This window comes from Babylonia areolata, chromosome 24 (genome assembly GCF_041734735.1).
Source record: "Babylonia areolata isolate BAREFJ2019XMU chromosome 24, ASM4173473v1, whole genome shotgun sequence".
NCBI classification, from domain to species: domain Eukaryota; kingdom Metazoa; phylum Mollusca; class Gastropoda; order Neogastropoda; family Buccinidae; genus Babylonia; species Babylonia areolata.
The window spans coordinates 18,381,284-18,389,026 of NC_134899.1; positions in this window are offsets into that span (position 1 = coordinate 18,381,284).

The following is a 7,743-nucleotide window of genomic DNA, read 5'->3' on the forward strand; positions in this document are numbered from 1 at the left end:
CTTGCTCGTGGGAGTGGTCGTGAGGAGGGGTGGTGGGAGGGGCCCGGGGGGGGGGGGGGGGGGGGGGGGGGGGGGGGGGGGAAGGCATGGTTGGAATTGCAGGATGCTGGTCCGTCTACAGGGATTCAAGTCCACACGGGTCTGGAAAGTCTGAAGTCAGAGTTTACTTTCTTGTCTGGATGCAAACCTTGACTAACTTCTTCTTCCTCCCCCTCCTTCTCCTCCTCCTCGTTCTTCTTCTTCTTTTTCTCCTTCTTCTTCTTCTACCTCTTCCTTCTACTCCTCCTCCTCCGACTCTTCCTCCTTCTTCATCATGAACATCATCTTCTTCTTCTTCCTCTTCCCTCTACTCCTCCTCCTTCTCCCCCTCCTTCTTTTTCTTCCTCCTCTTCTTCCATTGTTGGCTGCAACTCGCACGTTCACACGTATTTTACGAGCAGGCTTTTTATGCACGACCGTTTTCACCCCGCCATGTTTTCACCCATCCATACTGCGTTTTCTGTGGTGCGCATGGTGGGGATGTTCTTGTTTCTATAACCCGCCGACCGCTCACATGCATCATGGGATCTTTAACTCACTCAGCACGGCCAGTCCTCTCGTCTCCTCTACACAGACCCCTCGGATGTCCAGTGGGTGTTTCAATTACCCAATCTTTAGCTTCCGTCGTCAGAATTGTGGTATTCTTTGTCAACATTCACCTCTTCAGTATAAGAGCCTTCCGCTTGCAATATTTTGATGGTGGTAATTCGGGTGAAACGCTGTTAACGTCGTCTCTTTCGCCGTTCGTATGGAGAGGGTTAACGTGGGCATTTCATCTTCCGCATGCGCATACACTCTATGGAGATTCAGGCGCTATCGGGTCTGCACATTATTTTGTTGATCTCCTCCCTTAACTCACCAGGCGCTGCGATCGGGTTTCAAACCTGGGACCCTTCAGGAATAACCACACGGCTGTTGCGCCCGTCAAACAAAGGCTAAGCGAGCTCAGGCTGCTCATTAGGTCTTTAGCGGCTCACGTATTTTGATCTTCTTTGATGTGCGTATCCAGGGATCTGGTACTAAAATGGCCAGTGTTAATGACAGGAGTGGTTTGGCTTGTAGTGGCGACAAACTTTGTGGGGGTAATAACGTGAGGAATGTTAGCTGTAGCTCCAACTAATATTGTGTCTCGGCGTTTGAGGTGTTGTTCGAGGTTGTATTCATACGGCATGTAGTAGCAGTATGTGGTAATGGCAGAATGTCATGTGCAAGCAATGGAGTGGAAAAGGTTATGGTAGTGGCATTAGTAAGGTATTGGTTGTATGGTATTCGTAATAATTACAGCGTGTTGGTATCGATACGTGGTGGTATTAAAGACCTTGATTCGGGCATTGGTAATAGCAATGGAAGCGACGTGTGTGTGTGTGTGTGTGTGTGTGTGTGTGTGTGTGTGTGTGTGTGTGTGTGTGTGTGTGTGTGTGTGTGTGTGTGTGTGTGTGTGTGTGTGTGTGTGTGCGCGAGAGAGAGAGAGATGGACGGAGAGAACTCTGAACTCGGATAGTTTAATGTACATCGCCTTGATCCACAATACAATTAGAAAGGGTGGGTCGGCGGAGAGAGAGAGAGAGAGAGAGAGAGGGGGGGAGGGAGGGAGGGAGACAGACAGACAGGCAGAGGGGGTGGTGGGTATTTTTCTTGTTGTTGTTGTTGGTGGTGGCTATGGTGTTTTTTTGTTTGTTTGTTTGTCTGTTTGTTTGTTTTTCGTTTGTTCTTCTGTTGCTTCCCCATTGCCCGCGCCGTCACAGCAGCATTGCCCCAAACTCATCCCGAGTCCGCCATACACAGCCACACCACCCAGCCTTGTCAGCTGTATTGCCAATACAGTCAATAGTCCGAAGGAAGCTGTCACTGTTGGGGCGTCATGAGGCCACTCACCAGAGAAGACCCTGCACTGCTACTGAGTCACTGCAGCGGTGTTCACCAGTGTCTGTTCCGCAGGACGTATACACAGGACACCACCTTCTTTGCCCCTCTTCCGATGATATGAATCGCCCAGTAGAGTGGGGACTGTCACCACGTCCCTCCAAAGAGAAATACAATCTGCCGACACTGAAGTCTTTGACATGAACTCACCACGACGCTGAAAGTGCACAGGAAATCGAATTCGATGTCACCATGAGAGGAACATCTGAAAGGCAGATTTCGGGACTTTCCTCTCTCTCTCTCTCTCCCTCTCTCTCTCGCTCCCTCCCTCCCTCTCTCTCTCTCTCCCTCTCCCCCCTCTGTCTCTCTCCCTCTCTCTCTCCCTCCATATCTGTGTCTCATTCCCTCTCTCTCTCTCCCTCTTTTTCTTTTGATGATGAACGAAGGTGAGTAGTGTACTGACCAGGAAAAGTGGACGACAAAAGACAACGTAACTGGAGTGTGTTGTACCGGACTGTTCGTCTCCATGGCCCAGTCTTCCAGTCCACATTCAGCTCTGGCCACTGGCCGAAAATTCCCAGAGTAAAATTTGCCTCTGGTTCCAGCTTGTGCCCTTGCAGTCGTCAGTCTACGACCGTGACCACTTTAGAAAATGTATAGATATGTCTCTACATTTAAATAGCGTGAGATATGATCATCCCGTTTCCAACGTGTCCTTAACTGTCGAAGATCACTGAAAGAGATGTCCACTTAAAGTTTGAACTGGCAGCTCACTGCCAACGCACTCTCTAGTCCTGTACGCTCAGCATGTCGCTCTAACAATAATACCGAAACAGTACTATTGGCATAATATATTATATCCTTCGACCGGATATCGGCTCTTGATGTGAAAAACTGTGTTCTCACCTTTCTTGATCTATCAACACCGTTTGACGCCAAACCACGTTTTGGCTTTATGCATGGGTTACTGCACTTTAACTCACTCAGTACGGCCAGTCCTCTCTTCTCCTCTACACAGACCCCTCGGATGTCCAGTGGGTGTCTGAATGACCCAACCTTTAGCTTCCGTCGTCAGAATTGTGGTATTCTTTGTCAACATTCACCTCTTCAGTATAAGAGCCCTCCGCTTGTAATATTTTGATGATGGTAATTGGGGTGAAACGCTGTTAACGTCGTCTCTTTCGCCGTTCGTATGGAGAGAGTTAATAGTTCTGTTTCTGCCTCTTTGACATAAAAGCGAAATATGGTTGTCAGTGGACTGAACCCTACCCCACTTCTTCCTCACAACCTCCTCTCGTCACTTACCTACCTAGGGAGTGTCCAAAGGATCAACGTTTAGAACTAAACCGTTTCTTTGAAATTTACATCCCTCTCTGACTTAGCCTCTAATTGTCAGATTCTCAGTTAATCAACAGCCCTTTACTGAAAACAATCAGCTGTAACAAGGAGGATAATCAAGCACAGAACAGAAGTCGCGGAGAGCTGTATTGCTGAAGGCGTGGATGACTTCTAATGAATTACGACTCATCGACACCAACACTGAATCCACACCAGGAAACACCTCTTTCTCTCATGCATGTTCTTAATGCTGATGTGAATGTTCTTCGGTGAGAAAAAATATGGGCGTGGTTAATAACTGTCATGTGGATGTCTCTACACAAGATTGATACAGGAAAAAATATTCAGCTCGGGAAGACAGGTTCAACCCACAATTTGTGAACTCCTCAAGGACGGGCGCAATAGCCGAGTGGTTAAAGCGTTGGACTGTCAATCTGAGGGTCCCGGGTTCGAATCACGGTGACGGCGCCTGGTGGGTAAAGGGTGGAGATTTTTACGATCTCCCAGGTCAACATATGTGCAGACCTGCTAGTGCCTGAACCCCCTTCGTGTCAGCGTTCGGTGGATTATGGAAACAAGAACATACCCAGCATGTACACCCCCGAAAACGGAGTATGGCTGCCTACATGGCGGGGTAAAAACGGTCATACACGTAAAGGCCCACTCGTGTGCATACGAGTGAACGTGGGAGTTGCAGCCCACGAACGCAGAAGAAGAAGAAGAACTCCTCAAGGTGTTGCTGCTCTGCCCCCACATCATGTTGTTAAGATTAGATTGCTGCTGCTGTCTGCATACTGACTGTCCTCGGTGTCTCCTGAATAATCTGCGAAAAGTACATAACTCTGGAGCAGAACTGTGAAAGCAAAAGGAAAACCAGATCAGGTCGCACACACACTCCCATAAACAGTCTCTGGACTACATTAGAAGCCTATCTTTGCCCACATGCAGTGCAAAATTTGTACAATTTGCAACAACGGTTTTACTGGAGTAGGCAGGCCATCCCTATCTTACAGATCTAATCAGTCTTCATTCACTACCTCAGCAGCTTCGAGCATCCATAGACTCGAGAGTTCTGAAAGTCCAGTGTCAATACAAAGTCTTCTGGTCAAAGGAAGAACTTTCTCCAATGCTCCAATCCCCCACCCACCCCCGCCCCCTCTTCTGCAGAATTCTCAAAGCTTTGGAAAGAAATCCTCCTGGCAGGACGTCACCATGAATGCTAGGAATTAACCGTGGTAATGTTATACACCAAGGACGTGAAGCAAGTGGCAACAACAGCAGCGGATACTTCCTGCAGCTTGTGTGTGTCTACTGTGGCCAAACCTGTTCCCTGGGCACACATTTCCCGCCCTGCACGTGCTAACTGTGCAGTCCAAACGAAGTGGACACCACAGTCAACAAAGAATGCGTCCACTGGACATCGATTGTGGCGAGGACAGCGTCAGCTAAATGGGAAAGACATGTACACGGCGAGCGAGCTGACAGCGCAAATGGAAACTTGAGCTACTGGATATTTTTGCAAAAGTGTACACTGTGCTGCGCTTGTTTGTCATGTTTGAGGGGAGGAGAGGGGGAATGAGGGTGGGGGTGGGAGTGTCGTTGCTGTCGAGACTGGTATCGGTATGTCTCTGCTTCAATCTCTGTCTGTCTCTGTCCCTGTATCTCTACTTGGTTTTTTTTTTTTTTTTTGTTATGTCTTATTTTATTTCTGGATCTTAAGCGTTTTCTGCATGAAAAGTCATGCAGCTCTGACATGGCCATTGGCGGCTTAAAACAAGGAAAAAATATCCACGCCACCTCTGTGTCTGCCAAGGTCTGTCTGTGTCTCCACGTCTCTTTCATTCCCCCCCACTCTCCAACAGCCCTTCCCTCCTCTCTCTCTCTCTCTCTCGTGTGTGTGTGTGTGTGTGTGTGGTGGTGGTGGTAGTTGGGGGAGGGGCCAGGGTGCGTGGGGAGAGGGGGGAGGGGTGCGTGGGGGGCGGCGGGGGAGGGGGCATGCGGGGGGGTTGGCGGCGGAAGCGTACGCTGGTGACTTGGCCGCATGGTGGTCCCCGATTTTCACGAAAGGATTACTTCATACGAGCTCATACCCTCTCATTTTCATAGGTCGTGAAGTATAGCCTTATAACCCTTGCCACCCACCCGCACGCACACACCCATATCCACCCACCTATCCCAGAAACCACCCCCATTCAAAAGAAAAGAAAACAGAAAGAAAAAGCCGCGCCATGGAAGTAAGGACGTTTGTTACAGAACTCTATGGACCAGAAACAATGCAAAGTCAAAGAGGGGTGGGGAGAGGGGCCACAACAACAGGAACAGAGCAATCCGGGTGGATGGATGCATTGGGGGTTCCGGATGGCTTTAAGCGGGTAGGTCCCTTAGGGACCGAGAGAAAGGGGTGTCATTACTATGGCTGCTGTTACCTACCCGGCTCTATCCCTAACTTCAAAGGGGTATGTGTGTGTGTGTGTGTGTGTGTGTGTGCGTGCGCGTGTGTGTGCATGCGTGCGTGTGTGTGTGTGTGTGTGTGTGTGTGTGTGTGAACAAGGACTCACTGACCCGTGGTGGTGGTGGTGCCACAGTGGGGATGTCGGGTGGCGGCGGGGTGTGTGTGTCTGTGTGGTTCCACTCCTCAGCTTTGCTTTCCTTTCCCTGGTGGTCAGGTCAGGTGAAAATTCATGCTGATCGTTCGGTTTCAGTAATGTTTTGATCGTCGTCGATCTTTTGTATTAGACTGGCGGCTCTCTCTCTCTCTCTCTCTCTCTCTCTCTCTCTCTCTCTCTCTCTCTCTCTCTCTCTCTCTCTCTCTCTAGATGGCAAAGTTGGAATTCTCATATCCAGGACAGTGACAGATTTAAGGTATACAGAATGATCAATAATTTGCATAGTGTTCCAATTTATATGCGTATGCATATTGCTAGAGGTTTGAAGTATTTAATGACGAAATTTAGGTTCGGTGTCTCTGATATTTTTTACTCATCAGTATCGTTATAGGCAGTCAAACATTTGTAATTTGTTATGCCCATTATGCAAAGAATCAACTGAAGATGAGGTCCATTTTGTGCTTAGTTGTCCAGCATTGAGAAATATTAGAGAACGATTAATTCCACTCCAATTTTATAGACAGCCTTGTTTATTTAAACTCATTTTGTTATTGTCGCATACGAACGAAACTATTGTACAACATTTTGCTTTATATTTGCATAGAGCTTTTAAACAACGCAATGCTTATGTAACGTAATTTTTCTTTGTAGTAATATGCGTCTTAATGTCAATTCCATGTGTACCCCCTTGGCTATGGTCTATATGAATAAAACACCTACATCTACATCTCTCTCTCTCTGTCTCTCTGTCTCTCTCTCTCTCTCTCTCTCTCTCTCTCTCTCTCTCTCTCTCCTCCGCCCCTTCCCCACCCACCCCGAGTCACGTTGTCTGGACTGAATTTTTTTCCATGTTTTTTTTCCTTCGTTTCTTGTTCTCGTTCACCATGCTGTACTTGTTAAAAAAAATCTTGTTGGTTTAACATCTTCTCGTTATTAATTTTGAAAAAGCCAGTCCATCTTTTATGGGTTTAAAAAAAAAAATTTCTTCTTTTTCTTGCTATTCTCCTTCTTGTCCTTCACACACACACACACACACACACACACACACACACACACACACACACACACACATACACACACACACACAAACACACACACACACGCACATACACACACACACACACACACACACACATACACACACACACACAAACACACACACACACACACACACACACGCGCGCGCATATATATATATATATATATATATATATATATATATATATATATATATATATATATATGTGTGTGTGTGTGTGTGTGTGTGTGTGTGTGTGTATAATATATATATATATATATATAATTGTACATACATATACATACGTACATACACACATACACACGCACACATACACAACTGAAAGAGAATCAGAGATATAAAGACAGAAAGGAAGAGAGAGAGGGGAGAAGAAGGAGGGTTGGGGTGGGGGTGGGGACTGGATTGAAATGCATTAATGCGGACATTAATTTTGTTCGAATAAATAAGTTTATACAACAATCAGAAAACAGACCTGTTGTCACAGTAACATTCCGATCGCTGTAATGCATTTCCCAGTCTGTGAGATGACAGAGTTCATAGTTCAGACTAATATAATAAATAATTCAATCGAAACATCAATCCATCCATAGGCAACGCGCAGTTCCACGTATGTAATCGATGCACACCATGCACACACTTTATACAAACAAAGGGTATCTCTAAACTAGCAAGGAATTTTAATTCATATAAGCTATAAGACATGACATCAGAAAGGTTCGAAATGTCACTCAGTTCATTTCGCCCTGGGCGCGCCATGTCATATCAGACGAAGACCTTCAAGTGTACAGCCGCTTTGAAAGAACCGCCAGGGTCCAGGGTTAACCTTGCCAGTCTATGTATGACTCAAGTTCCGGCTTA